At 43.8% G+C, this 25,357-nt stretch overlaps 1 long non-coding RNA gene across 1 annotated transcript in view; it reads right to left on the minus strand.

Annotated features, from left to right (window-relative positions):
* The window catches only part of LOC146895811 (uncharacterized), a 35,408-nt gene extending 10,774 nt beyond the window's left edge, over nucleotides 1-24,634 (minus strand). Inside the window, exons 1-2 of the long non-coding RNA XR_015001491.2 lie at nucleotides 24,461-24,634; nucleotides 24,245-24,335 (exon numbers count right to left, since the gene is read on the minus strand). This is a non-coding gene — a long non-coding RNA (uncharacterized LOC146895811). The remainder of the gene's footprint in view (nucleotides 1-24,244; nucleotides 24,336-24,460) is intronic.
* Between the last annotated feature and the right edge of the window lie 723 nt (nucleotides 24,635-25,357).

The following is a 25,357-nucleotide window of genomic DNA, read 5'->3' on the forward strand; positions in this document are numbered from 1 at the left end:
AGAAGTTGGCAGAATTCTCATATTGGTTCCCTGACCTGTGGGGTAAAGGTTATTATGATTGGGACAGCTAAAAGGAAGCCTTTAGAATTGCCTCTGCCTAGGAAAATAGTGACTCAAAAGTCAAATAAAAAAATTGCATCCTGGAAGGATTTGCAGAAATTAGTACTACCATCAAGCACTTGGAAGATGCAGGGGTGGAGAATCTTACCACATCTCCCTTTAACTCTCTTATATGACCAGGGCAGAAGGCAAATGGATTGTAGAGAATGACGGTTGACTATAGAAAACTCAGTCAAGTCATGACTCCAATTACAGCAGCTGTACCTACCAGATGTGGTGTCCCTGAGCGGATTAATGTGTCTCCTGAGATGTGGTATGCATCTACTGGTCTAGCAAATGCCCTTTTCTCAATGCCTGTTTGTAAAGACCACCAGAAGTAACTTGCTTTCAGTTGACAAGGCTAGCAGTATACTTTTACAGTTTCATCTCAAGGATATATTAACTCTCCAGCCCTCTGGTTAAAAAGGTTCTTGTACTGACAACATTATGCTGATGGGACCATATGATCCAACAGACCCGATGGGACTTGAGGTGTCAGTGGCGCAGGCTCTATAGGTGAATCACAGAAGAGACCTTAGGGATTTGGGGGGCAAGGTTCTACCATCATCTGAACACGACTATTTTCCCTTTGAAAGACAGCTCTTGGCCTGTTATTGGGCCCCCAATTTACCATGCAACCTGAGATGCCCATCATGACTTCACGAAGTCATGAAGTTGGATGTGCATAGCAACAACCTATTATCAAATGGAAGTGATATATATGTGATTGGGCCTGAGCAGGTAAGGAAGGCACAAGCAAGTTACATGAAAAAGTTGTCCAAATGCCTATGATTTCTACTCATATTACAATGCCGTCTGCTGCCAAGCATACAACTATAGCCTCACGGGGTGTTCCCTATGATTGGCTGACTGAGGAAGACAGGACTAGGGCCTGGTTTACTGACGGCTCTGCATGTTATGTAGATTCTACCAAGAAGTGGAAAGCTGTAGCACTACAAACCCTTTTAGGGACAACCCTAAAAGATACCGGTGAAGGGAAATCTTCACTATGGGCAGAACTTCGGGCAGTATGCATGGTCCTACAGTTTGTCTGGAAGGAGAAATGCTCATCTGTGTAATTATTCACTGATTATTGGGCTATAGCCAATGGTGGCTGGATGGTCAGGGACCTGGAAAGAGCAGGAAAATTGGTAAGAAAGACATCTGGGGAAGAAGTATGTGGGTAGATGACCTGTGTCTCGTGTAAATGCTCATCAAAAGGTGATTTCAGCAGAGGAAGAGTTTAATAATCAAGTAGACAGAATGACTCTTTCTGTGGACAGTCAGTCACTTTTCCTACTCATCCCTGTCATTGCCCAATGGGCTCATAAACAAAGTGGCCATGGTGAAAGATGGGGGTTATGTATGAACTCCACCCATGCCTATGATATGAAAACACTCCCCAGTGATGGGTTTGGTCGATCGATAAGTTAGAATTAACCAGACCAGTTTAATACAAAAGGATTTAATAATTGGGGAAAAGGGACATTTACATAACCAAGGATCCAACAAACACCAAGAGCACAGAGGGAACAAACAGAGAGGGGCGAGCGCACCTGGATGGTTCTACCCTTTCTTCTTGGCCTCAGGGGGCCATATCCTAAACAGAATATGACTGACTGAGCTTCCCCATCACCCCAGAGTGCCCAGCCAGCTACCTGATGGCAGGTTGACCACACTAGACCACTTCTTCCATAGAATAGACAATGCTTTGTCCTTACTGGAGTAGATAGTTACTCTGGCTATGGATTTTCTTTTCTCTATAGGATGCTTCTGAAGCCACCATCTACGGACTTAGAGAATGCCTTATCTACCATCATGCTTTTCCACACAGGATTGCTTCTGACCAAGGAACTTACTTCACAGCGAGAATCCACTGGTCTTAATACTTTCCCCACCATCCTGGAGCAGCTGGCCTGACAGAAACATAGAATGGCCTTTTGAAGACACAATTTCAGTGCCAATTAGGTGGCAGCAGCCAGGAGGGCTGGGGCAGGGTTCTCCAGAAGTCAGAATATGCTTTGAGTCAGCGTCCAACATATGGTGTGTTTTCTTCTATAGCCAGGACCCATGGATCCAGAAATCAAGGTGCGGAAACAGGACTAGTTCCATTCAGTATCACCCCTAGTGACTCACTAGGAAGACTTTTGCTTCCTATTTACACAACCTTAAGTTTTGTTGGCCTAAAGGTTTTGGTTCCAGAGTGGGGAATGCTCATGCCAGGAGCCACAACAAACATTCCTCTGAACTGGAAGCTCAGACTTCCCTGTCGTCTCTTTGGCTTCTAATGCCTTAAACCAACAGTCTAAGAAAGGAATAACAGCGTTAGGAGGGGTGATTGATCCAGATGACCAATGGAAATTTATCAGAAACCTCTGAGTGCCAGTCTCAGTGGCCCTTTCAGGGTTCAGAAGAAGACACAGCAAGCGTGGGACTTGAAAGGATCTGAGGGTGAAAATGAACTCTCCCCTAAACTTTTCTGCTATTTCTTTGTTCTTCTTCTTCTGTTCTCTCTATTGTTCTGTAAAGTTTCCAGTTTATATACACACACAAAACCAAGGCACTTCTCTGAGCTTGGGCATCCCTTTATCTTGGATGGTATCTCTATCCCAAATAGATCCCAAATGTGATCTCTATGAGAGACTCCTTTCCTGACTGCATGTTTTGCCAAGTGGAAGATAGTTGCAGGGAGGTGGTTTCTAATGTATCCCAGGGAAAAGAATGGAGATATGATGGTGGAAACCAAAGTTTTTGGCTACATGACTAAATTCTTCCATTGGAGGTCTTGTCGAGTGGGGGAAACCATCCAGTGAGCAAAAGAAGAAGGCAGACTTTCAAATGTCCACAGTCCTTGTGGGACAAATAGATCCAGTTATGAAGCAAGTCTCAGTGTATATTTGATATACCAGAACTATAGAGCTAAATGAAAAGTCATCTACCTGACCACCCACAGATGTATGTGCCCGTAAGATTGAGATGCAATCACGAGATTACATATACACGTCACATGAGATTGCACACTACAATGCAGGTATAGGGGAGACACCAAGCTGCTTCAGCAAAAGTGAGCAACAGCCTTCTGAGTCTCTGATCCCACAGACCTTGTCTGGACAGGATTAATCCTCCACCAGCTAACCACGACTCTGGTGGGTTGACATCTGAACACGAGCTGCTACCTGCTTCTCACGGCCCATGACAGAAATTAGACTGCTTCTTCATAAGAGGTAAGAAAGATTGTGTCTGTAGTGCAGAGAATCCTTTAGGGCATCTCTTGGAGCTATCATGTCCTGTGAATAAAATCAATGGGAAACTACAACAACCCTATCCAGGCAGAATAACAAAGGGCACAGGCCCTTCAGGAATGAAGATATGGGTCATGCCTCCAGGAAAAAAAATAAGACAATTGTGAGGTGCTTGCTAGGGGTGGAGGAAATAAAGAATGTGTAATTGGGGAAAGTAGTTACAAATATCAATTAAGGCCACGTGACCAGTTACAGAAACGATTATTATAGTTGACATGAGTGTTTCTGTTGTATTTTGTTAAAGTTTTTGTATAGATGTTTGTGTTTTCTTTCAATTTCTTTATCATTTGATGTAATATCAATTAAGAGAATATCGATAGTTATCGTACTTAAATTTAAGATACTAAAGGAATTTCCCCCAAGGGGTATTGTCACCTATTCTAAATTTATAATGTGTTTGTGGTTGTACAAGGCACAATTATATCATGTTACACATAATTATGACCTGGTTAAATATATAATGCATTTGTAGTTGTATGTGGGATAGCTTTGCTTAGGCTTTATTATGACCTGGGTTGCTGTTTTTATTTGGGAATTAATCATGACATAGGTAGATATGGTTGTGTCTCAAGCTGACAAGGGATGTTATGGTTATTCTTGGTTGCCAACTTGACTACATCTGGAATAAACTATGATCTAGAAATGGAGGCCACACCTGTGAGAGATTGGTTTTGCTTGGTTTGAAATGGGTGGATCTACTTCTAGTCTGGACCTGTGAGGTAGGAAGACACATACCTTTGACCCAGATCTTGAGGGGGGAAGACAACCTTCAATCTGGGCCATCCCTGCTAGAAGTCTCTATAAGGGCAAGGAGGAGGAGAGTTCTTGCTCTCTGCCCACTTGGTCTCATCTTGCCTGCGCACCTATTCCTTCACTGGCATTGGAGCCTACTTTTTTGAGATTCTAGCATATAATGGAGATCAGCTGGCACAAATAAATATATGGGGAGGGGAGAGATTAATTCTACAAGTTCTGTTACTCTATAGAGCCCTTACTAGTATAGATCTAAACCCACCACTAGAAATTATACTTCATCAACAAGATGATCAGCCTCTCATCTTGATGGCATCCTTTTTGACAGTCTAGATCTTTTCTCATGATGTTGCCCAAAGTATTTGATCACAGGATCCCTGGAGACCCCATGTAATGTCTCCCCAGCAGGAAGAATTGCATAAAAGGGCTTTCAGGAGGAGGCCCAACAGCACCTCAAGTCAACAAAGTACCTCAATTCTTCCTGGTCAACTTAAAATCCGATTGAAAGAGTTATAAATTGGTTAAAATTCCTTTCAAGGACATTTTACCATCCCTCATACATATTCAGCAGTTTCATGCTAATTTAATTGCTTTAGGTCCTCTTGCCCAAATTACAAAGTGTTCTCTGCCTAAGATACCCTTGCTGAATGATTGCTCGAAAATGTCAGACATGAGCCGTTCATGATGACCAGACCTTGAACCCCAGCACTCCCTGGTTCTCAGTGTACACTAGACGGTATCATGGCTACTGCTCTTATTATAAATGTCAGGATATTCTGGGCCTGAGCTTGAAAATGCTATTCAAACAAAAATGAACCTGGCTGGGCAAGATGGCTCAGAGAGCAAAAGGCAGATCTTTGTGAGTTCTAGGCAGGCTTGTTCTACAGAGTGAATTCCAGGACAGGCAGGGCTATGTAGGGAGACCCTCTCTCATAAAAACCAACAATAACAAAAAAATAACAAAACAAAAACAAAATGCCAAGCTTTATTTGAAGAGACCCATTTTTCTTCCAAACAACAGGCTCAGGTCCAAGCCAGAGGAGCTTCTCCGCTGTGGACAGGCTCCAATTTTCCACCATCTTAATTTCTTTGGCCACAGTGGCCCTGTTAAAAAGCCAGGTCTCTGCGGTTCGGCATGTCCTTCGCTGTCACCACTGTCAACCAACTCAAAACCAGTGATGATTTGTGCTGAGGGCAGACAAAGGACAGTCTCCAACCCTCCAGCTGTGGCTGCCCGGGGTTTATACCCCAGGTAAGGATTGGTACTCAGCTACCTCCCCCGATCCCGGATGTTCCCTCTGCAGGCAGTCTGCCCAGTAGCAATTGGCACCACAAGAAGCTTGCTAAAACACCCCTTTAAATGATGGGGAAATTAAACCCAGGGCATATTGTAGATGGAAGTTTCTGTCCATCCTGGTCCCACAGCCATTCAGCCCCAAAGAAACACACAGAGGCTAATATTAATGTCGTATCATTTCATAAATAAAGCTTGCCTGAAGGTGAGAGAATAAAACAGTTCCACTGGTCAGCCTAACAGACCAGGCAGTGGTAACATATGCCTTTAATCCAGTGGTGTCCACCTTTAATCCCAGCCCTAGAGAGGATTATAAAATGGGAGGAGACAGCTCTTAGTCACAGTCTTATTCTGAGATTCCAGGAGACAGGATCGCCATTTCACACTGAGGAAGAGGTAAGAGCCAGTGGCTGACTGCTTTGCTTTTTGGATCTTTAGGTTGAACCTAATATCTGTCTCTGAGTTTTTATTAATTATACTACACATAAATTATAAACTGGCCTCTTAGTTTAGGCTTATTATTAACTATCTCTTACAACTTCAATTAGCTCATAATTCTTATCTATGTTTAGCCATGTGGCTTGTACCTTTCTCAGTATGGCATCCTCATCTTGCTTCCTCTGCATCTGGCTGGTGACTGCATCTGCCTTTCATCTTCCCAGAATTCTCCTAGTCTGGTCACCCGGTGTATACTTCCTGCCTGGCTACTGGCCAATCAGCATTTTATTAAACCAACACGAGCGACAAATCTTTACAGTGTACAAGAGCATTCTCCCACAGCAGCATATCTAGACCCATCCCTTACTGAGTAGGTTCTTGGGGGCGGTGGTGGCATGTGGTCCAGCAATGCTGAGCACAGTACAGCATTCTTCTTTCCGAGGAGGTAAACTTGACCCTTATTCTCATTTATCTGTCATGATAGTTAATATTGGATGTCGATTTGACAGGATCTAGAGTCGCTGAAAATAAACCTGTGGGCGTGTCCATTAAGGAGTTCCTAGGTGATGTTAGTTGAGATGCAAATACCCACCCTAAATGTGGATGGCATCCCAGAGGCTGGAGTTCTGCACCAGAATGGGCTTAAACAGTCAGCTCTCTCTGCTTCTTGATTGCAATGTGACCAAGCCCCTCATGCTCCTCCCACCATGTTGTTCCTCCCACCCTCAAACTCTGAGCTCAAATAAACCCTTCCTTCTTTAAGTTGCTTTTGCCAGCTATTTTATGACAGCTATCAGAGTAACTAACACACCGACATCTGTCCAAGTGATGACTCTACACAGCAAAAATATGGAGAGTCTGTGTTTTGCTGGGCACAAATGTCCCAGGGCAATCTGTGACTCTAGCTGGAATCACCCTGTGATGCCACCGAAATTACTACACAGAAGCAACAGGCAGATGGGGCCCAAACTCCTAATAATGGGAGAATACAAAGAAGCCGCATGAGAGCCACTGGGGATCACACACACACACCACCTCTCTGTGGTCTTTGTGCTTCTGTCTCCTATACCTATTTAAGGAAGGATAAACCTGAGGACACTCTCCTGGGAGTGAGTGTGAGGCCCCCTGTGAAGGTCATGTGAATGTGGGGTGGGCCCAAGGACAGCCCAGAACTGACCTCTTTCTCCTAGGGGGCCCTGCATGGGCATCGCGGCACACCAGAAGATGGGTCCCATTGCTCTGTGGCCTCTCAAGTGGCATCTGTCCCAGGTGCTAAGTTGAAATTCTGCTTCGAGGGGTGACTTCTGTAGCAGTGAGTAGTGGAAGGGCTTAGGGGGAAGGAGGATGATGGGAAGACACAAAAAGCCACACTCAGTTTGGGCTCCAGGGCCACCTGGGGGCACAGTCAGGCTCCCTGCCCCACTGCTGCAGCTCCTGCAGAGTCTGCCCTTGGCTGCTCAGCAGTTTGGGTTCAGGCTGCCTCACTGACTGCGGAGCCAGTGTGCACACCTCTTCCATCTTCCCAGTTGGGTGCTCCAGAAGTTTTCCAAGGACCCTTTCAGCTGTGGTCAGGATCCAAGGCCTTGGCACCACCCCAGGGAGGAGACTCATTTACTTTGGCACCTGGGCATTTCCTATGGCATTTGAGGCTGTGAATGTATGGAACTGGGCCCTTTGAAGCAGGCTGTGGTGAAGACATGTTGGGGCTGTGGCTATGCCACTGAGCCTCAGGGGATCTCCAATTCTTGACCCACAATTCCTACCCCGATGGCTTTGAGGTTTAAGGGAGGTGACCACCAAGGAGCATCTGATGGAGGGCTTGATGTAGTTCCTGGAAGATATGACAAATATTCAAATTTTCCTTGGGGATATTTTTCCTCTCCAAAAGAGAGAAAATATATAGTGTCCATCTGGGGAATGTAGTCAACAGATGCATGAAGAAGTAACCTCATAAATGAAGAAATAAATAAGTTTTTCTGCAGGACCACCAGGGTAAGGCCCTACATGTGCTGACTTTGCTTACCACACATTCTAAAACCGAGTAGATCTGACGATTCATTTTCTCACACCCTTTTGGCATGGAAAGGAAGTGTGATGTGCCAGAACCCATGACTGTACCAAAGCCACCCTGACACATATTAGGACTTGGCTGCATGAAGATCGCCAATGCTAGTGTCCAAATTGTCCACCCCAGCTTCTCTGTCCCCTGCCCAACCCAGGTAAAGGATAGCTTGTCAAGAAATGGTCACCGGGAGATTGTCCCTTCCTTAATGTTAGTGTAAAGGCCACCATGGGAGCCCTTCAGCCTCTGTCTGTCAGGTTTTCTGGGAACAGATGTGATGTCATAGTAGAGCTGTCCCTTATGGCTCAACTGGACCCTTCATGCTGTGTCTGCAGAGGTCTGAGAGGGCGTGGATTCTGCATCTGTTCTCCTCATGCATCTCTGGATACTCAGTTGCTCATGTCTCAAACAGTTGGTTTCTAGAACTGATCCTTGAATCTAGTTAGTTTATGGGCCTCCCCACCCCCACTATGGCGATAAAGAGTTAGTCCAAGTCCTTGCATGTGTAGGGCAATGGCTCTACCACTAAGCTACATCCTTAGCCCAATCTAAGGGATTTTAAACACCTGTTTTATCTTTGTGTTTTTTATGTCCATGTCTTTCTGCTGTAAGGTACATGGGCCAAGCACAAGGGTGTCCTGGAATAGAAGTAGTAGATCTCAGTTTTCTCCCAAGGACAACGATAAGTAACCTACTCCCTTCCTTCCTCGAGACCTCATATGCTTTGCCTTAGTTCACAAGTCTGTGTAAACATTAAACCCTAAAAAAGAATCCCGAAGTTCAAAAGGCTCCTTGTAATACTGCAAAACAGTGTGTATGTCATGGTGAATGTCCTCACTACCCCCCTTTGCTTCTGTAGCTCTGGAACAGACTCATGAACCTTAACAGACACTCCTAACTTACAAAGGCAGACTTACTGATTTTCCAAGTCGATGGTGTAAAAGTCACCACCTGGGCACACAGCTTTCCATACTCAGCGGTGTAGTCACTTAAGCCCATGAGCCATTCCGTACTTTATTTAGTATTTTACATAAACTCCACTGTGTTCGATGCTCTTGCCTGACTGTAGGCTAGCCAAGCGTTCCAAGTGTGTCTTAAGGCGTGCTCATCTAGGCAGGAGGTTCAGCTGGTTAAGTGTATTTTTATTCATTAATTCATTTTTATTCATTAAGTATAATTTTATTCATGCTGTTTTCAGGTTATGGCAGGTTTATCACAGGTCGTTCCCCTGTAAGCCAGAGTGACCTATAAGTTCTCACACCGCACTGTGCTCAACTCACTTGTCTCTTCTCCTATCTAAACTGAGCTCACATAGAGCAAGCGCTTGGCACACTCGGTCATTATTCCTCCTACACCCAGCCAGTGCCTAGCACAAGCCAGGGCTCAGCAGATACAAGATGAGCAGTACGTGCCACTAAGGTACGCTTGTACCGTTATCCCCCCCCTTACAAAAAACTACCCCTAAAGAGAGTGGAATTGGAAGAGAAACAAGCGTGCAGCCTTTAGATCAAAGCGCTGTGCCCTGGCCCATGCTTGCCAGTCTTGGCCCCTCTGCCCTCTGCCCTGCGTCTGCCTCTGGGGCTTCGCTGTGTGAGTTGTATAATATAATGAGGGGCGTCAATCTTGTCTTTATTGCCGTCAGCCAAGTGGTCAGTGGGTCGGCTATGCCGTCCAATACCACCCAGGCAAATGCACAAGCGTTTCCTTTTCAACCGACTGACTTGGCCAAGCGTGGGCAGAGCCAAGTGACCCTTCAGCAAAACCTCTCAAAGATGCCATTGTGTTTTCGTGTAAGCCAGCATTGTGAAGCTGGGCTCTTCCCTCTCCCACATGCTTGAGAAGAGCACGCGCATTTGTGTTTTGAACGCAGCTCTGTGCAGAGGTAGCAGTATTGTGGCATGAGGCATAACAGGCAACAGGGGGTCATCTGGAGAGGTACCTAAAGCTTCCCAAACAGTGTTTTATGTGCATAGATATGGCAGAGAACTGACTGACACTCATCTTTGGGTTATTAGTCCTTCTAATGTGTGCTTTAAAAGTCCTATCTGGCATGCAGTGACATCTGGGTCAACCTCACTGTCAGTGCCGGATGCGCCCCTCCCAAAAGATTTCTCCACTCACAAGATTAGAACCGTTGGGCGGAATTGTATCTGTTCTTCGCACTAATGTCTAATTGAATTGTATCGTTTTCTCCTATTCTAAATACATATATCAGCTATCAGCACAATGCAATGGCACCAAATGGCCGCCAACCAATTAAAATCTTCACACTAACTCAGAGAACTATGGGGTCCCCCCCACCCCCACACACAGCATCTTTTAAGCTGTTACTTCCATAAAATCATGACCTTCTGACACGCATGGTCAGAGCTGCTTTGAGTGCACTGATGGAAATGCTCCTTTGTACTCTGTGTCTAGGTCTGGGTTATTGCTCACATAATGGAGGAAGTCCATCATTGTGAAACACACGCCTACGGATGCACCCAGAAACAATGCTTAGCCATCTATCCGGGTAGCTCCTGACCCGGTCAAATTAACACATAAAACTAACCCTTATACTGTAGCATGTACTTAAATTACAACATGAAACACATTTTGAGAAGCTATGTTAGATTTTTACCAGGCAGCCAGAGGGACTGATGGCACCCCAAACTATTAAACACCCCCCTGTGATAATGGCTCTACCGCATGACCAATTAGTATTTCCTTGATACTTTTCAAATGGAAACAGATAATTTCCCCAATAATGCCTTGTACAAAACTCTTTCTATACTTGAGAGAGAGGTAGGTGAACTAGTTACCAACTTATTTGTTGTCAAGTCAACTTTACCTTTTTTTGTTTATTATACCGTGGAACATTTCTTCTTTCTAAGCCAATAGAGAAAATTGGCTGGACTAGGGCAGTAGGCCAGTCTGTCCACTAGGCAGTGATCCTGCCTTCTTTCCCTGTTGTTTGTCTCGCATGGCTACCCGGGGAGTGGGCATTTACTGTTCGTCACCTCCATCAAGTGATGCACCCCACGGTTTGTACTGACTTTCCTCCTACTCCTTCCTGCCTACCAGGTAAATCTCACTGGCAGTAGAAGTTTCTAGAGGCTTCTAGCTGTCTTAAGAGAGCTGGGATAGGCTTCCTGGCATCAGCCCTGTGTATGGCTTGGGGCTGTTCCTGACCTGGGTCAAATCGGCATAGTGATCTATAACCCACTGTGTGACTTCTGTCGGGGGCCTGGATTCCAGGTGAGGATTAGAGTTTCCCTGAGCAGCCACGACTGAGCATCGCTGATGGGAAGGCTTACAATGAAGGTGCTGATAGCATTCTTTCCTTTGGTGGGTGGGGAGATGATGTGGTGTGTGCTTGCAGTGGCTTGTTGGAGATCTTTGGCATTGGAAAACATCATCATCTCTGCCTTTCTCTTTACACAAAGTTTCCCCTGTATGTAGTTGTGTTGTTCAAATTCTTTTTTCAATAGAGCATTCTATTTGATTTAGAGTTTTTCCTCCTCTCTTATGACCTTATTATAACCAATTATATTTAATTCTACCAGAGCTAATTAATTACTCTGATTTCCAAATAAAGCCATCTTCTTCATGTACGTTTTGGAAGACACACTTTTCCCAGCAGTTCAGCATCCCTTTTAAGTTTCCTCATCACTTAAGATTTTTTATCTGGTTATTTGTTTGTTTAGTAGAAATTCATGTAGTCCAGGATGGCTTTAAACTCAATATATATAGCAGAGGCAGGCCTTGAACTCCTGACTCTCCCACTTCTATCGCTCAAGTGTTGATATTGGAGGTGTGTGCCACCATACCTTATAAAATATTGTGGTAGTTTGAATGAAAATGGCCCCATAGGCTCATAGGGAGTAGCACTTTTAGGAGTGGCTTTGTTGAAGTAGGTGGGGCTTTGTTGGAGGAAAGTCACTGGGGATGGGTTTGAGGTCTCATATGCTCAAGCCAGGCCTACTGGCCACAGTGTCCCTTCCTGCTGCCTGCTGATCCAGATGCAGAGCTCTCAGCTCCTTCTCCAGCAACATGTCTACTTGTTTCCTGTCATGACCAAAATGAACTGAATTTTTGAAACTCAGTCCCAGTTGCCTATTTCCCTTTTTAAGAGTTGCCATGGTCATGGTGTCTCTTCACAGCAGCAGAACCCTGACTAAGACAGATATTTGGAGATTTGCTTTTCCCTTTTATCGCTAGCACCCTTGTTGACGGAGTAGTAGCTATGAGTTGTATTCTCCTCTAGTTTGGTTTTAAGGAATCTCTTAGGAGAATGAGTGTCTCCCTTCATGATGCATCTGAAGAGTTTTGTCATAGACGTTTCTAGCATCCTTTCATGGACTCTGGCTTTATTTTGGGAAATGGCCTAATGCTATGTGTCCAGCCTATGCCAGGAAGTTCCCTTCATAGGGTATCTGTATATACTAATGAATGGCTTTGTGGTTCTTGCTTTACATGCCTCTGGTATATTCCTATTAAGACAACTACTCTCTAATAGAACTCCAGTCAAGAAGTTAATGTTGGGTGTGTTGGGTGTGACACACAAGACAGGCAGCAAAGCGAAGCAACAAGATGACAGAAAGCAGAGGCAGCCTGCATCACAGGGCTGAGCAGGACACATGTGCTCAGCTGGTGTGGAGGAGCCAAGGACAGCAAGAGGAGAGGGGACCTGTGCTCCAAAGACTTGGTTACTATCTGGGGTGATTTCCTGGGGTCAGGCCATGGCAAAAGATGGTTCCTACAGCACAGCATGTGTGTTCCATGCAGAGAGGAACCAGAAGGGTAAGTTGAATATCCTCTATAGTGTATTTCAGTCCCATAGGAAGGTGAGCGGCAGGAAGGGGGTATTTAAGACAGATGTGTGGATTAACCACTTTGAGGAACACTGACAGCTGTGTTAGAAGTGATTATCCCTTTCTCCCAGTACAAGAGCAGGCAAATTATATTTTAAAGGGGTAGCAGGACAACATAGAATGTTTAAGAATTCACTGTGGTATGGTAAGTGTTTCTACTCCCCTGACTTCATCCCAGCTGATGCTTGGGTAAAGGGACTGTCCATGAGGAAAGTGCCCGACACTTTAGTTTCGCCTTTTGTCCATCTTATAGCATAGCGTATTGTCATCCCCATTTACAAATATACTGTCCATAGGAAGTAACAGTGCTGAGACTCAAAGCTTGCTGTGGGACTCTTCTGCATAGCACCCCTCCATGCAGTAATGTACCTGCATGGGCTGCCTTGCCTCCGCGACCAAATATCTGGCAAATAGCATAAAGGAGGAAATATATATTTTTAGCACACAATTTCAGGAGTGCCAGAACAGCATGGAAAGGAGGGAGTTGGGAAAATATTCATAATATTGTAACGAGAAAGCAGAGTAAGGGAGGCATGAAGTGACCAGCAACAAGATACACCTAAAGGCCTGCCTCCAATGACTTAATGTCCTCCACCCAGGTTCCACTTCTTAAGTTTCCATAATTTACCAAAATGGTACTGCTGTCTGGTGAATCTGAGCTTTAACACATGAGCCTATGGAGGAAAGTTCATATTCAGCCATTGCACTATACTTCTATGTAAAGGTTTCTTTAAACTTTTATGTATATGGATGTTTTACCTGCATGTATGCCACATGTGTGCAGTGCCTGTGAAGGCCAGAAGAGGGCACTAAATCCCCTGAAGTAAAGTTACAAACCATTGTGAGCCACCATGTGGGTGCTTGAAACTGAACACAAGTCCCTCCGCTGCACTTCTCCTGCTGCACAGTGACGGTCATGGCTTCTGTGTAATAGAAGCCATAGGTGAATTGTTCAACAAATACAGGTGCATTTATTTATCAAGGAATTTTGTAAGTGGCCATGGATATCGTTGATCACATTTGCTTTACTAATGTACCAAAATTCCTTAAACTCTCATAGAATAATGGTGCAATTTTTGATGAGAGCATCCTGATTATCTATGCATGCTTCACTCTGGAAATCTTGAATTACATTTTGTAATTCGCTGATTTGGAGGCTCACTGATATGCTCGGGTTGAATGGCACTGGCGGCTGAGGCAGTTCCTTCACAGGGATGCAGATGGCAGCCGTGCATCCTTGGCTAAGCTCATGGGAATATGATCACCGTTAGTGGTGAAGTGGGCCAAATGGTGCCTGAGGGTGATGGCATGAGATTTTCTCTTTCCAGACTTGCTCAGAAATAAATAAACTCACATACAACATTTGTGTATTAACTCAGAGCAAACTTGAAGCAAAATTTCTGTGATGTTTGTCTTTGCTATCCCCCATGGGTTGGCATCTAGGGATATCAGAATCTTTCCATTCCTATGGCCAGTCACATAGCTGCTGATTTCTACAGTACAGACAAGTGGTCTTGGGACAAGGTGAGGCCGCAGCACCCTTTAGAACCTGGTCTCTGACATTGCTCATGGCCACACCCACTGCATTCCTTCTCCTGCTTAGGTGGCCTTGGTCCGTTACAGAGGGGTTGGCACAGGAAGTGAGGCTTTCTGATGACTGGAGGGGGGTTCCACATGACACTCCTGAAAGATGAAGAAACTATTTGACTAGGATGAGGGAAGAGAGAAGAGAAGAGCCGGGAGACAGACACAAACCCACAAAGGAACAAAATGGAAACTGTCTGGCCAGTCTAGAAAGGAACCAGCTCCCATTGTGTGAGGAGCATGGGTGGCAGAATGTCAGGAGCAAAGTCTTCAGATTGAAGTTAAAATAATGAAAACTAGGTGTTGGAGACCTGGCCGCCCAGTGATTAGAGCATATACTGCTCTTGCAGAAGACCCAAGTTCAGTTCCCAGCACTCCCATAGTAAAAAATAAGAACATCCTAAAATAAAATAACAAAAAGAAGACCATCTGTTATATTTTAGCATCTAGAAGTTGAGGATCTGGGGAGGTGGCTCAGCGGGTAAAGTGATCATGGTACAATCATGAGGACCTGAGTTCGGATTCCAGGCGTGCATCTACAAAGCCAGGGGAAACAGGACACATGAATCCCTGGAGCTTGCTGGCCACTAGCCTAGCCAAACCCATAATCCCCAGAAACAATAATCATTACATTATTGCCAGGATCTGCAAGGCCGCCTAAGCAGGAGATGGAATCCCCTCAAATAAACAAGGAGAAGAAGTACAAAGGAAGGCACCCAATGCGAACACCTAGCCACCACATATATGTACACACAAGCAGGCACAGCCCCATGTAGCTGGGGATGTAGCACAAACATACATCACACATAAAAGACCTCAGTTGATGTATAAGCAATATGATGGAGAAAAATGAAGTCTTTAATATATAGAGAATCATAGAAAAAACCCAGCAGCTATCTGTTCAGGAAAACAAGCCATTGTGAAGAAAACAAAGACAATAGATGACTTTGGTTTTTACGGAGAATATGGTTTATGCAGCAACAGTATAGCGATGCCAGAACTGATCTCGTGGAAAACGAAAATAACAGTTGTGAGGGTGGCAAGAGAAGGAGCAACAGTGGAGAACTGAGGGGCAATAACTCTTCATCTGTAAAAGGAAAACTCGAGGCGAGGCCGGATTAAGACACGTACAGCAGCATACTTTAGAAAAAGAGAAGGAACTGTCAAAAGAAGCCAGGAAAGAATCAGTTGTGAGCACCCTGAGGAGTCTATAAAAGACATGGGGGGTGAGGTAGGGCACAAGTGTTCATTGTTCTCAACCATTTTTCTGTGTCAGATAAAAACCAAACATAAACACTAATAATAAAATTGAATGACACTAAGCCAGTCATGTAATTAGCATTCTGGATTTCCATATCATGGTTTAAATTTAAAACTACAGTTCTTAACTGGGCGGTGTTGGTGCACATCTTTGGTCCCAGTACTGGGAGGCAGAGGCAGGCAGATCTCTGAGTTCTGAGTTTGAGGCTAGCCTGGTCTACAGAGCAAGTTCCAGGATAGCCAGTACTATACAGAAAAACCCTATCTCAAAAAACAAAACAAAACAAACAAACAAACAAATCTGTACGCTTGCATGTATATGTAGAGAATAAGTAATAACCTTGATTCAAATTTAAAAAAAAATGGGGGTGGGATTCAAGATATGGTTTTTCTTTGTAGTCTTAGCTGTCTTAGAACTCACTCTATAGATCAGGCTGGCCTTGAGCTCATAGAGATTCTCCTGCCTCTTGCCTCCTTTGTGCTGGAATTAAAGGCATTTGCTACCACCACCTGTGGAGGTCCAAAAATGTGAGCCTATTTCCACCTTGTCTGAAGGTAAGAGAGTTTGAGTTTGATCAAATATTATTGACAGCATCCAGGGCTACACATCCTGACCTAGGATGTGGTTACTTCATTCTTTTGACTTTAAGATGGCCCATACAGGTAGATCCACTCCACCTTAACAGGATAAGATCCTTGACAGGATCTGCTCCTTCTTTTGAAACAGGAGGTTTGACCTTGGGAATGTCTGCCACCAGGGTATTTGGTCTAGGGTGGGTTTGTTGCCTAGACAACAGGATGCTAATGACTTGATGTCTCACAGTGTTGAAACAATTAACTGTTTCAGTTGTCCTTTGAATCATGTTAAAGAAGTCTTTGGTTACCTCCTTGCCCCTTTTGTATTGGGGTATAAAAGAGTACTGAAATTAACCACAGGCGAGCTCAGTTTTCACTAAAACTCCTCGATATACTATCCTGTGTTTCTGTTTTAGTATTTTTACTTGTGTCTTATTTACAATTTTTCTGATCCTGTACTCCTATCCCGGTAAGTGGTATTTTTGCCGAAACTGGTCTCGGACCACTACTTGGAAATTTGTTTTTCTTTAACCAGGCTACATGAAGTCAGACATTGGGAAAAGATTCAAAGTATTAAGAAATAAATAACTTTTCAAATTATTATTTAAACATACATTCAGCCCTCTCAGGAATTGCTTCTATCCCTGAGTCGTAATTTTCCCTTTTTCTGACCTTTGAATTTGGGGGTTCTCTTTCCCTAAGATCCTTTTCAAGATCTTTCTTGAGGGGTGTGTGTATGGGTGTGGGTGTGTGCGCGTGCGCGCACACACACACACACACACACACACACAGAGTCATCGAAAGTTAGTAGACAACTTTGTGGAGTCAGTTTTCTCCTTTCACCTTTACAGGATTCTAAAATCTAAATCATACCAGAAAGCTTGTGAGGCAAGCAGCCTTACCCACCGAAACCCCGCCTCCTTAAAATTTAATACCTGTCTTTGTAGTCATTCCCTAAGTTAGGAGAGCACTTTCTTTGTTTGGCTCTTGCTGTACTTCATGCATGATGTTTTAAACTTCTGCCTTATACACTGGTGTCACGTTTTGGGGACAAGGTCTGTTCCATCGGCACTTCGATCCCAATGCGCTTTTTAAATAAGGCATTCCAACAAGACATTAATGTGGAGCAAACTGGAAATGAACACCTATCTGAGCAGTATCTTTGCTGCCTCCTAGAGACTGGCACTGGGACTGCATGTTCCCTTTGCAGTTTCTTGGTTTTTGTTTTGTTTTTTGAAGCAGACATGGTTTCACTATGTAGCCCAGTCCGGGTTTGAACTTAACCCTCCTCTCTCCACTTCCTAAGTACACGATGACAGATCTGTACCACTTCACTGTGTTCATGCTTCACTGTGTTTTATATTCTTTCTTTAATTGTTGAGTTACCTTAAACAGTTCATATTCTTCTCCAAGTTTGAGGTGGTTGATGATTAAGATGCAGTGCAAGGATTTTGGAAAAAGTCATTTCTTAGAACATTAAGGATTTTGTTGTTTTGCTTTATTTTGTTTGATTGGTTGTGTTTTTTGTTTTTTGAGACAGGATTTCTGTTTATCCCTGGCTATCCTGGACCTCATTCTGTAGACTAGGGTAGCCTCGAACTCAAAGATCTGCCTGCTTCTGCCTTCCAAGAGTTAAAGGCATGCACTACCACTGCCCAGCTAATTTTAGGGGTTTTATTAATATAACAGGGAAGCCAAAGGCTCCTGGGGAATATGTGAACCGGCAAGGGACCACTGTGGTCAATAGATGGCTCTCTTTCATGGGGAATTCAGCAGCCTTGTTCCTTTATCTTACAGTTATGCTTCAAAAATGAGTGCTCCAATCACAGCCAGCCTCTGCCCTGTACTGTCACTGTTGGGCTGAACTGCATTTGATGCAAATAGGCTCGGATTACACTTGTACAGTATATCCCCTTAAATAGAGGATAAATTTGCAGAAAAATTTAAGGTGGAATAGAATTCAAGGAAACACCACACATGCCAAAGTGTAGAAACCCCAGCATGTCATCCCAGAAGGCTCCTCTTTGAGAACACGCCCTAGTAGAATGTGGATGATAATTCATTAGGATAAAAGGTAAAAGCACTGTGGAGTATATCTAACCTTTATATGAAATACAATTTAATGATTGCATGTGACTCTATGTATGTATGTATGTATCTAACATCTATCTGTCTGTCTGTCTGTCTGTCTGTCTGTCTGTCTATCTGTGTACATTGTGGCTGATGCCCATTGCCTTATGTCACTGAGGAAAATAGTCTGTAGCACAACAGGAGGGACAAGGTGTGACAATACCCCAACTCACGCTCTCTGGAGAAATTTCCAGTTATCTATTTCTATGTTAACAATGCAAGTGCTTTTCAAGGTTATATTACTGAGTCTCCCTGGACCTGTCCTCACAGAATAGACAAGGGAACAACAATAACACAGCCCGTGCACACAGTTAACAGAGGCAGACTGACCTCAGAATGACTTCCTCATCAATAATATTAAGGTAAATATTAATGATCATCTAATTTATCTCTTCTACTACGTCAGTTTTAAAAATTAAAAATGATCCAGAAAAGATTCAAAATAGAGGCCTGCATACATTCTCTCAAGCAGTAAGATCTCACCAAAGTGTATATTATTAGGAGAGAAAGACAATTTTGACTTCAGCATCCGGGACATAAAAATATATCTTTCTAATTGGAATGATAGGATGATGGTATTTCATTCTGGGTTTCTCCATAGCATGCTTATGGCACTTTTTTTTTTAAAACTTGGACATTATACTTTGATTTTTTTTGTTACACTAGATGAGAATGTAATACTTCTGTGTTTCTTAGCCCTCAATCTCTCTTTCCCTCAGTGCTTCCCACAGCAACAAAGAAGCAAACTAGGATAGTCTTCTTCCTGGGAACCATCACATGTGACCTCAGACTATGGAAAAATTGACTTGGAATAGGAAAAAAGTGCTGCTCTGAATGTGACTCCAAAAATAACTTTTGTAAGAAGATAAGTAATGATTTTTCAACATTAAATTCCATGCTCATATTTATCTAGAAATGGCCTAGAAAAAAAAATTTTCCAAATGATCCAGGCCATAAGTATCATTTATTTAAAATGTAAACTTTGAAGTTGGAAATGAAGATGATAGGGGCCTTTCAAAGAATACAGGGACAACCTGAATTTTAAAACGGAGAGAGCAAGCATGAGAGAATTTATAATGGTGGCCACGTCATAGCAGAGAGAATCTTTCATTCTTTAAACTCCCTCCATCTGGAACTCTCCCTTGTCTATGCTTTTGAAGTTTCATATTATTGAAGTTATCACAAACAGCTTGCTGCCTTATAATATGTTATATACTATATAGTATCTTATTTCCTTTTATGAAATTCCTGTAAGGCTTTAAATCAGTGGTTCTCAACCTTCCTAATTTGTGACTCTTTAGTACAGTTCCACATGTTGTTGACCTTCAACCATAAAATTATTTTTGTTACTTCATAACTGTAATTTTGCTACTGCTATGAATCATAATGGAAATATCTGATTTTTCTGATGGTCTTAGGTGACCCCTGTGAAATAAAGGGTTGCTTGACCCCAAAGGGGTTGCAACCCACAGGTAGAGAGCCACTGCTTTAAATGGTCTATTTCATAATGGCAGCTAAAGCAAGCAAACATAATGGCCATTCTAGATGCTTTGAAACATGTCTTGGGCATTGAATATAATGTTCACTCATAAATTTTCTTTCAAGGGGGTGGTGTCATGGAAGTTAAGAGTTGAATGTTAGTACTAGCTGTATTTGCTTTATCACCAGCTCTAAGAGAAGGAAATGTTGATAAGCAAAGCCTCAGCTTTCCTACTAAGAAAGCCACAACTTCTACTTCACAGGATTATTGGAGGATTGATACAGTCTGAAATGATATCAGAGTGGTGTGATATTGGACAAGAAGAAGGAGGTGGTGCCTTAGGGGAGTCCAGAACATTTGTGATTCACCTCTGAGCCCCATCCCCTCTATCTCTGTGTGTGTGTGAGAAAGAGAGAGAGAGAGAAGGAGAGAGAGAGAGAGAGAGAGAGAGAGAGAGAGAGAGAGAGAGAGAAAGAGAGAGAGAGCGCTTCCTTTAAGCACACCCTCAAAACCTTGTTCTAACACATATGGCACAGTAGGGTGCCATCAAAGAGCAGGGACTCTGGCCTCCCCTGGCCTCCCCTGGCCTCCCTTCCCACCCTTCCTTGTTTGTGCCCCTGTGTCACCTCTGCGGAATGCCAGGGCTCCCCAGCACAGTGTAATCACCCCCAGAATTTGGAGTTCTCTGAACTATTTTGCTCTAGTTCTAACACTTCCTGGCAATGAGAACCAACGTCTGGCCATGACGTAGGTGTGTTCCCTGTGCTTGACTTCTTCCTGACTCAGCAAATTGTTCCTACTATGGCCTCTATGACACCAGCTAAGGCCCCTCTCTTCCAGCAAACTCTCACCCCACCACCAGGTTCCAGTGGAAGCGATGCCTTGTCCCTTGAACTCTTACTCACCCTGGGGTTCTAATGGTACCACACTGGATTTATTTCAGCAGCCAGAAGCAGTGATTTTGGCTAAAGAGGCTCTTAGTAAAGCACAGGACATAACTGTGGAGCACCTTCATTTTCTAGAAAAGCAGTTCGATATGCTACTACTTCAATCCTGTGGAAAGTTAATCACCAAAATTTCCCTTCTTCAGCCCTCCTTGTTGTAAGTGTAAACTGCACACAGAATCCCAGGCAGCTCTGACTGGGCTGGAGCGTCTACATTGCTGCCCAATCCCTCTGGACCCTTTCGTTATTAAGATTAAGTTTGGTACCATTACATGGGTCTGTAGGCTCTCCTTCTGTTTCTTGACTTCTGATCCTTGCTACCCAGTCATATTTGCTGCTATAATTCGTGCATCTTAGGAAGACATTTCTGCCGTCTTATTCCTGGAACCTTCCTCCCAGAGAGGACTGTGACTCCTCCCTTCTTCAGCTCCCTCTTCACAGAGGCCTTATCTGGTTACCTTGACTAAAGGAAAATCCCCAGTTCCTCTCTAAGCCTGTATCCAGATTTCCGTGCAGAATTCAGAGGTTCTGAACCTCTCTGTTACATAGAGTACCCTCTGACTGTTTCCAAGCTTTGACATATCCCTTCAATGTGAATGTGAAATGTGGTAGTTTGAATGTCATTGGTGTGGCTCATAGGGTGTGGCCTGGTGATGAAGAAGTAAGAATTCTCAGCTCCTCCTCCAGCACCATGTCTGCCTGGATGCCACCATGTCACACCATGATAATAATAAACTGAATCTCTGAACCTGTCAGCCACCCCAATTAAATGTTTTCCTTTATAAGAAGTGCTGTGGTCATGGTGTCTCATCACAGCAATGGAAGCCCTAACTAAGACAAGAAGAGAGCAGAAACATGGCCGTACTCACTGCTGGAATAGAGTTTGGCCTGTGGCTGTGCAATGGATCCATGTTGGTGATGTCATCTGTAAAAAGGAGCTGCGGGCTGTGTTCCCGCTGGGATCCCGGCTCCCTGACTAGTTTACACCAAAAAAAATTGCACAGAAACTGTATTCTTTTAAACACTGCCTGGCCCATTAGTTCTAACCTCTTATTGGCTATTCTTTTAAGCCATTTCTAATAATCTGTATCACCACTTGACTGTGATTTACTGGAGTGAGTTTAACCAGCGACCATCTTGGAAAGGAGAGCCATGTTGTCTGCCTGACTCTGTTTCTTTCTCCCAGCATCCTGTTCTGTCTACTCTGCCTATCAAAGCTGCTGTCCTACCAAAAGCCAAAGCAGTTTCTTTATTAACCAATGAAAGTAACACATAGACAGGTGACCCTCCTACAACAGTCAGCTCTTACTCTTGCTTCTGCTCTGTGGTTTCCAAACTCAGAAGCCTATAGTGCCATGAAGTGAATGTAGATGCATCTGTATGATTGGTAGATGTCATCTCTCAGCTGCTTTTTCTGTGACAAACTTCCAGTGATGAAAAGTTTATTATACTTGGTCTGCCAACTAAAGATTATGTCACCAGCTGGGCGGTGGTGGTGTGCGCCTTTAATCCCAGCATTCAGGAGGCAGAGAGACAGGCAGATCTCTGTGCGTTTGAGGCCAGCCTGGTCCAGTTTCACTGGATTCTTGCCATCCTCTACTATTTAATTCTTCATTATTCTCCAATAACTTAGCTTTTTCCCCAAATACTTACAATTACTTACACACTTACTTATTTCCATCACTAATACTTCCCTCACCACTCCATGCCCTTATGATGGTTAAGCTCCATTGACAGCTAGATTTAGAATCGCCTAGGAGACACATCTCTGGTTACAGAGCTGGGTCTAGATGAATGGCTATTTGAGTGGCTTGTGCCAAGCAAAGGGAAGCTGAGCGAGCGAAGCTGAACTGAGACATTGGGTAGAGTTGAAAGCTCCTGTTCCCCACCTATTCATCCCATGACTCACCCACTGCATGGCCTGAGGACACATCGATGGATGCCACCATGCCCAGTGTTTATGGTCTTTCCTTTAATATAATCCCAAGGAGGAGGCCACATCATTCATTGGTCTGGTGTGTTTGATGTATTGATGATCCTGCTTACTATGATGTGGTTTTGATATATTCATGAACCCATGTGTTCCTAATTTAGCTTTATTAATGGGATCATAAGTGGTAATATTTTAATTGTACAAATGACTTATTTACCAGCCTGTACCTTGTGGACTGCTGGGCGGTTGATGGTGGTTTACCAGAACAAAAAGGATTCAGTCTTCTGCCTCAGTATGTGCACTCAAAGTTGAGCCAGCTTCCATTTTGCAAAACAGAGTTACCCAGCACAGGGAGCAGCCTGAAAGCTGCTGTTTTGTATAATATAGAACAACTTAAGGCAGGGAGCAGCCTGCTTTAACCCTCCCAAGCCTCAGTGTTTCCACGGAAGGTGTAGTGACTATTCTTGGTTATCAACTGAATGCATCTAGAATGGACTAAAACATAATCTTCTGGACACTACTGATTATTTGAAGCAGTAAGTTGTCCCCTACATGTGGATGGCACCTTCTGGTGGCAGGCTAGATAAAAGGACACAGGAGAAGGAAACTCACTTGCCTTCTTGTCCTCACTCCCATTCTGAACTCATCTATTCTACTGCAGTGTCATTCCCTCGCCGAGATTAGAACCAACTTCTTCAGGTTTTAGTTTAGAGTGAAGACCAGCATCCACGCCTTCAGCTGCAGATTGGTACTGCAGAGATACCCAGCCTCAAGGATATTGTTATGGTTTTCGTCTCTTTAAGAGGCAAGCCATGCCCACTCCCGGCGGCCCCTCCCTCGCCCCGCCATCTTAGATTTCTTACTGTCCTCTCTTGGGGCCCGTGCATGTTTCCTCGCTTCCCCTCTTCTCTGTCTCTTTCCTCTTCTTCTCTTATCCTTCTTTCCTCACACTCTCTCTTCTAAGTAATAAATATCCAATTCTATTCTGTATGATGTGTCGGCCCATGTGCCTTCCTTTTACCCGCCGCCTGCTCACACCCGCCCACAAGGCTGGACCAACCTGCTCAGCCGGTCCCCGGGAAATTGCACCTCTCTGGGACCAGCAACCGCTCTGGGGATCTTGCAGGGACCCCTGCAGGACCCGCCGCAGACAAAAATCATAAAAGATATTATTAACTCTGACTCTTAATATCATTCAAATAATACTTATTGAATATATCTCATGTACTATGGTAATAACCACCATATTCCTGGACTCTCTAGTGTGAGACAGCCATTGTTGGACTACCTGGACCATGTATTATAAGCCAATCTAAAGAATCCCATGGATTCTATCAGTTCTGTCCCTTGGGACAAGCCTGACTAATGTAGTAGGTAATGGACTAGCTTCCTGTTTCTAGGATGAACCATCCCTGGAAAACTGAGAAATGGCCACTTGTCTTAGTTACTGTTCTATCATTGTAATGAGACACCATGACTAAGGCATTTTTTAATATAAAAATACTTATAAAAGAAATCATTTAATTGGGGACTTACAGTTTTAGAGGTTTAGTTCATTATCATCACAATGGGAAGCAGCAAGAATGGCAGACATGACTGGAGAATTAGTTGAGAGCTGGATTCTGATCTGCAAGAAGAGAGGGGGCGGCTGGCATGGGCTTTTAGAACCCCAGTGACTCACTCACACCTCCTAATCCTTTTCCCAGAGTCTATAGGGGCATTCTTATTCAAACCACCACACCAGTGACTCACCTCATTTCTATGCCCTGTAGTTCAGCTGAGAAATTCCGTGGAAGAAAGACTAGATCTCAGACCTAAGTCTTGCTCTCTTGAGATTTCTCCCCAGTTCAGTCATTTTCAAGTCTCAAGTCTTCAGCTCAAAATAACCCAGTAGTGAAGTGGAATCTCTGAGGGTGAGTCTGATTCCCTGCAAGGCTTGCGAGTTAATCTCAACACCCAGTTCTGATAAGACTGTAGTGCTAATATTAACTCTAACTATTAATATCAGCAAATGCAGCTAATACTTTCTGAATATATTTCACGTGCTGTGCTAACTGCATAGCATATATCCTATTCCTTTTCTGTATTCCAAAAATGCAATAAGATTGGAAGAAGTTAAGTTAGCCTGCCAAGGGTCCGCCCCAACAGAAAATGGGAATCAACAGCGACAGAAACCCCACTCTTGATAAGTACAGACAGCTTCTAGGTCTCAACATCCTCACTTTACCGTGGGCTCCCCTCAGTCAGATCAGGAGCGAAGTTATCTTTCCTGTGTCTGTATTTTGCCGTGTCAAGCACCCCCTAAGGCTAAGAGACTTGTGTGTTATTCATCTTAACTTGTTAGTCCCGAGAGGTCTTTACACACAATGGACACTTAAATCCACTTGAATGATGACTCTGCTGCCTTATAACCTGACAGCTATGAGGACTGGAGTCTAGCGCTGGCTGCTTGATGAATTCCTTGTCAGGGCAGTGCGGATGGCTTGTTCTCTTTCCTTTGCTGGACTATTTATAGAAGAACTCTTAGCAAGCTCCAAATCATAATACTCTCCAGGGATAGATTTTGAGCCTTGAAATGACATCCTGTGATAAAAAAAAATATTGCTAGGATTTTGGAGAAAGCTCAAATATTGATTTGCCTGTACCTCT

The sequence above is a fragment of the Myodes glareolus genome, chromosome 1 (assembly GCF_982192425.1).
Source record: "Myodes glareolus chromosome 1, mMyoGla1.1, whole genome shotgun sequence".
NCBI classification, from domain to species: Eukaryota; Metazoa; Chordata; class Mammalia; order Rodentia; family Cricetidae; genus Myodes; species Myodes glareolus.